At 52.8% G+C, this 5,953-nt stretch overlaps 1 protein-coding gene across 1 annotated transcript in view; it reads left to right on the top strand.

Moving 5' to 3' along the window:
• The window catches only part of LOC121676817 (skin secretory protein xP2-like), a 34,670-nt gene that overhangs the window by 25,012 nt on the left and 3,705 nt on the right, over positions 1-5,953 (top strand). The window lies entirely within an intron of this gene.

The raw sequence follows: 5,953 nt of genomic DNA, 5'->3' as shown, positions 1-5,953 counted from the left end.
AACATCTGGAGCTTTTCCCACTCGTTGTTGGGATGAATTCCGGGATCTCTGCTCCGAGGGCAGCTGAGCTGGAGCTGGATTGGGCTCATTCCTCTCCCCTTTTCCATGGATTTTCCTCCACCGTTCCCTCCTTTTCCTCCCCCACCCCCTGCTATTCCTGGGAAATCCATTTGGAATTCGCTGCCTCACGGATCCCATTCCCAGGCCGAGTTTTCCGTCCTCTGCCGAGCCGGAACGTGCGGGAAGGTTGACAAAACCCCAGGAATTTTTGCTGAGTCTCCTCGGATTTTTTGGGATTTTATGGAATAACTCCCCGTGGGATCTGCTCCGGGATTTGCCATCCCGCTTATTTCAAATTCCGACTTTTTTAGCGGAAAATCCCCCTTAAAATCCCTCAAATTTAATGGAATCTCCCCAGTTTGGGATTTCTTTGCTGTCTGGTTAATCCCATATCCCATCCCGCCCTCATTCCCAGTTTTTATTGTCCCTATTCCTGGTTTTTCCAGCCTTTGGTGGCACATCCATGCAAATTTTTAATTAATTAAAAGCACCCGAGAAAGGATTCGTTAAATCTCATCCACTGCCACGCTCCAGGAATTTTGGTTTTCCATGGAAAAATTCCTCCAGCTGGGCTGTTAAAGCTCCTTTTTCCGGTGGATCCCGGTTGGAATCAAACATTCCAGAGCCGCTTTTGCCCTGGATCTGTAATTACATCCCGACATTCACGGGTCGCCGATTAATTCATTAACGATGGTCGATTAATTAACCAATCAGCAAACCTCAAATCCTCCCCCCCGCTCCCATCGGGGATCAATGGAAATTCCGGCTTTTTCTTTTTTTTAATCCCGGGTTTTTTTACGGAATGAGGGAAGCCTGGAGCAACGAGCAGGACAAGGAGCGAGAATTGGGAATGATGGAATTTTTGGGAGTGGGAAAAGATTTGTGGGAGGTTTTCGTGGGAATTAGGGAATGGTTTGGGTGGGAAAAGTCCTTAAAGAGCCTCAAATTCCAATGGGGAGCCAGGATGATCCGAGCTCATCCAAGCCCGCCTGGAATTTGATAAGGAAATTCCCTAAAAATTGAAAAATTCGGAATTACCCAAGCATGCTTCTCCGATTTATTAATAACCAAGAAATTAATCATTTATTAATTAATCATTTATTAATTCATACTTCCCACCCAAATCCTCCTCCTCTTTTCCTTCCCATTAAAACCTCGGCACCTTCCCCTTGGAATTCCGTTGGATCCAAATCCCGATTTTATTTGTGCGTGGAACCAAATCTCATCTTTCACGATTAAGATTTCCCATGGCCAATTCCCATTTTTCCAAGGTAAAACTTTGGAATTTTTACCCACGTTGTTCCTAATCCAGATTTTTAGTGCATGGAATCCTCAAATCCTTGGCTTTTTCCCTGGAGTTTTCCCGACTTTTTTTTTTTTTGGTGCTGTCTCATCCTAAATAACCGGATCCTTGTTTTTTGTGGGAAGCAGGAGAGAAAATTCCATAGGAACCCAGAGGAACGTGCGGGGTTTAAAGCCGAGCTCGGCCTTAACGGCAGGAAAATCCCGGTTTTAACCGGATAAAGCACGGATAGGAGGGAATATTCCCCCTCTTATTCCCTTTCTTTCCCAGCTCCGGCTTCAGGATTTTTCCTGGGAATCCGAGCGTGGAGCTGGGATTGCCTGGGAACGACCCCGCTGGGAGCGTCCAACCAATCCCGGCGGGATTGATCCGGAGGGGAGGGGTTGGATAAAGTTATCAACATTCCCGGGATTTCTGTGGCTTTTAATTAAAAGCTCCGGAGCGGCCGCTTCCGGAGGCTCCCGCTGGAGCCATGGAAAACAGGGATACGCCATCCATGGGATTTTGTCCTTTCGGAGCATCTGAGGGGACACGGAGGGAGGATGAGGAAAAGATGGAGCCGCCGGTGGGAAAAGTTGGGAAGTTTCACTCCGGGATGGAGCGGCCAGTGAGTGCTGGAATTTCCACCAAATTCCCACCGGGAATTCCCACACGGATTGAAAGGGTGGAGAGGATGGGGAGGGAGGAATGATGTCATTCCAAGAGGTTATTCCATAGGGAAAAGGGATTTTCGGGAATGCCTTCAATGCCGGCTTTGATGTCGAGCCTAAAGAGCAACGAACGGAGCTGGGATGTTCCGTGGAAAACTGGGAAGTTCCATGGAAAACCGGGAAATTCCATGGAAAACCAGGAAACTCGGCAGCTTCTGGGAAAGAATTCCCGGGGAGGTTTAACCGTTGGGTTTTCCTGGGAATGTGTTTGGAATCTTGAATGAGATTGGATCCAAAGGATGGGATTGATGAGAATTCCATGGATTTCTGGAAAGGCTGGGATGGCTCCAGGGGGAAAGGAAGGAGCTTGGAATTCCTGAGGATGAGTTGTGGTTTTTTGGGAAAGTCCTGAGGGAAGGAGGGAGAACATTCCAAGGTTGTCGCTTTGGTGTTAAAAATTTGGGAAGGAATTTTGGGAATAAGGAGATGTGGGGGGGGGAAGCCACTGGATCCAGTGGATCCTGGTGATCCTGAGGGACCTGGAAAAATCCTGGAAAATCAGTGAGAATCCTGGAAAATCAGTGAGAATCCCAGAAAATCCAGAATAAATCCTGGGAAATCCAGAATAAATCCCAGGGAATCCAGAGAAATCCTGGGAAATCCAGAGAAATCCTGGGAAAGGGCCTCGCTGGTGCTGCTTCCCAGGGAAAATTCCAGCCTCGATCCGGTGGATCAGGAGCTGCCTGGGATGGACTGGGATGGCTTTTCCAGGGATTTTAGAGGAATTCCTGGGAGTTTTCCTGGTGTGCTTTGGAATAGGAAAAATGGGAATCCGAGAGGAACCTCGGAGCTCTCCTTTATCCCAGGGAATGATGGAGAGAATCCCACGGGAAGCCCTGAGCAGGATGTGGGGAGCAGATTCCCTGGAAAAGTCTGGGAGGTGGATCCAGGGAATGCCGGATCCCGCAGATCCTGACGCTCCTGGATGGATCGGGAAAAATCCTGGAAAAGTGAGATCAGGGCCAAGGGAATGATGCTTCCCAAGGGAAAATTCCAGCCTCGATCCCTTGGCTCAGGAGCTGCCAGGGATGGACTGGGATGGCTTTTCCAGGGAATTGTGGTGTTGGAGTTGGAATTCCTGACAGTTTTCCCGGCGTGTTTTGGAATGGGAGACAAAGGGAATCCGAGGGGAACCTTTATCCCGGAAAAGTGCTGGAGCAAATCCCATGGGAAGCCCTGGGCAGGACGGGAGCAGAGGATTCCCTGGAAAAGCCTGGGAATGCCGGATCCTCGGGATGTGGAGGCCGAGGACATCCTGAGGGTGACAATCCCTGGCCAAGCCGGGATCACCAGCATGGAATGGACATTCCAAGCTTTTGGGGACTTTGGGAATATTGGGGTGGCCGGGGCTGTGGGTGCTGCGGAAAGCTCGGAATTCCGGGATTTTCGGATGGATTTTTCCACCGCAAATCACCGGGTGGGATTTAGGGATTGGCTTTTGAGGGATGACTCAACATCCAACGCCCTTCCTGATGGATCAGCCCCCGATTCCCGGGAAATTCCCAAATCCTTTGTTTTCCCAGCTCCAAGAAGGGCCGGAGCTCCAGGTGCTTCCTGGATCCTCCCTCCCGCCCTTATCCCGTTTTTCCTTTTGCTGGAAGTGGCTTCTCCCAGGCCGGAATTGAGCTCCGGGAGCGGCAGGGCTGGAATTTCCCTCAGGAAATGATCTAAGCCCCGAAATTCCCGATGGTTTTCCCAGTTGGCTCCTTAAACTGGTCCCAGTTTGCCTTCGGAGGGTGGGAAACTCCTGCGGATTCCTCCTCTCCTCCAGGATTGCTTTTCCCTGGATTTCTGAAAATCCCAAATCCTTCCTGGGATTGGGGTCAGGAATGATGGGAATGGGGACATCCGGCCTGTGCCAAGGTGGGATTTGGGAGCTCCAGGTGGGAATTCTCATGGATATTCCCAATCCTGTGGCTCTGATCCCTTCTCCCAGGAGAATCCCATGGGATTTTCCACCCTCTGGGATCTTGGGAAGAACTGAGGACTGGAATGACGGGAATGACGGGAATGATGGGAATGATGGGAATGATGGGAATGATGGGAATGACGGGAATGATGGGAATGGGGACATCCGGCCTGTCCCAAGGCGGGATTTGGGAGCTCCAGGTGGGAATTCTCATGGATATTCCCAATCCTGCACCCCTGATCCCTTGTCCCAAGAGAATTCCATGGGATTTTCCACCCTGTGGGGACTCAGGACTGGAATGATGGGAATGACGGGAATGATGGGAATGGGGACATCCGGCCTGTCCCAGGCTGGGATTTGGGAGCTCCAGGTGGGAATTCTCATGGATATTCCCAATCCTGTGCCCCCGATCCCTTCTCCCAGGAGAATCCCATGGGATTTCCCCCCCTGTGGGAGTGGGAACGCTGCCGGAATGCCTTGAAAGGAGTAACCGGGAAGAAAACTGGGATCCTTGGAGAAATCCAACCAGAATCCTTGGAGGAAAGCCGGGAACGTTCCCTGGGCCTGGATTGTGCCTGGAACTTTGTCCCAGTTTTCGGAGGAGCCGTGCCCGGATCCGTGCCCGGAGCTGTTCCTTAGGGATGGACCCGGATCCGTTGTCCTTTGTCCGGAGCCTCCGGTCACCTTTCCCTTCTTCCCCTTTTTCCTGTTGTTGTTTCCTGGAATTCGGGATCGCCGGAGCCGCAGGCGGCGGAGAAGCTCTGGATGTGCTGCCAAATTCCGGAGCAGCCCAAATTCCAGCCCCGATCCCGGATCCGCATCACTCCCCCGATGAATTCCCACACCGGGAATCCTGCTTGTCCTTCACCTTTTCCCGGTTTTTTCGGGATTAACGGAGCTCTCCCTGCTTTTGGCACTTCAGTTCTCCGATAGGGAATGTGCTGGAGGGATTTTGGGAATCCAATTTGTAGGATTGGGATCTTCCCCGTTCCCATTCCCGAAGGAATTCTGGTGGATTCCTCCTCTCCATTCCTTTGGCCACTCCATCCTGGAGGTCGATTTTCCCATTCCTTCCATCCATTGGCTCCCAGATTCCAACGTGATCCCAGGAAATTCCCTTCTCCCCCCCTTTCCTGTTGTTTCTTTTCCATTTCCTTTCTCATCCATGAAGAATTCCCAGCTTTTTTCCGGCTCCTCAGGGATTGTTGAATGCCGCTTCTTTAAAGCTGGAATATTGGCTGGATCCCGTCCGGCATCCCGGCATTCCCGACGGTTGAATTCCTCATTTCCCATGGGTTTGACCTTCCCTAAATCCCACCAAATCCCAAATCCCATCCTTCCCTCCCTCTTTCCCGCCATTCCCACACGGAACGCGGTGAATTCCTGCCGGGTCCCGCTGGCTCCCGGTCCCGTGTGCGTTCCCACCGGCTTCCGCTGACTCCGGGTTCCGTGTGCGTTCCCACGGGGTTCCGCTGGCTCCCGGTTCCGTGTGCGTTCCCACCGGCTCCCGCTGACTCCGGCTCCCGCTCCCGCTGACTCCGGGTTCCGTGTGCGTTCCCACCGGGTTCTGCTCCCGCTGGCTCCCGGTTCCGTGTGCGTTCCCACCGGGTTCCGCTGACTCCGGATCCCGCTCCCGCTGACTCCCGGTTCAGTGTGTGTTTCCACTGGGTTCTGCTCCCGCTGACTCCCGGTTCCGTGTGTGCTCCCACTGGGTTCCTCTCCCGCTGACTCCGGCTCCCGTGTGCATTTCCCACCGGGTTCCGTGTGCGTTCCCACCGGATCCCGCTGACTCCAGCTCCTGCTCCCGCTGACTCCGGGTTCTGTGTGCGTTCCCACTGGGTTCCGCTGACTCTGGATCCCGCTCCCACTGACTCCCGGTTCCGTGTGTGTTCCCACCGGGTTCCTCTCCCGCTGACTCCCGGTCCCGTGTGCGTTCCCACCGGGTTCCTCTCCCGCTGACTCCCGGTTCCG

The sequence above is a fragment of the Corvus kubaryi genome, unplaced genomic scaffold, assembly GCF_017639235.1.
Source record: "Corvus kubaryi isolate FWS band 111438036 unplaced genomic scaffold, C.kubaryi_AGA036_p1.0 135, whole genome shotgun sequence".
NCBI classification, from domain to species: Eukaryota; Metazoa; Chordata; class Aves; order Passeriformes; family Corvidae; genus Corvus; species Corvus kubaryi.
This window is presented reverse-complemented; position numbering and strand designations above follow the sequence as displayed.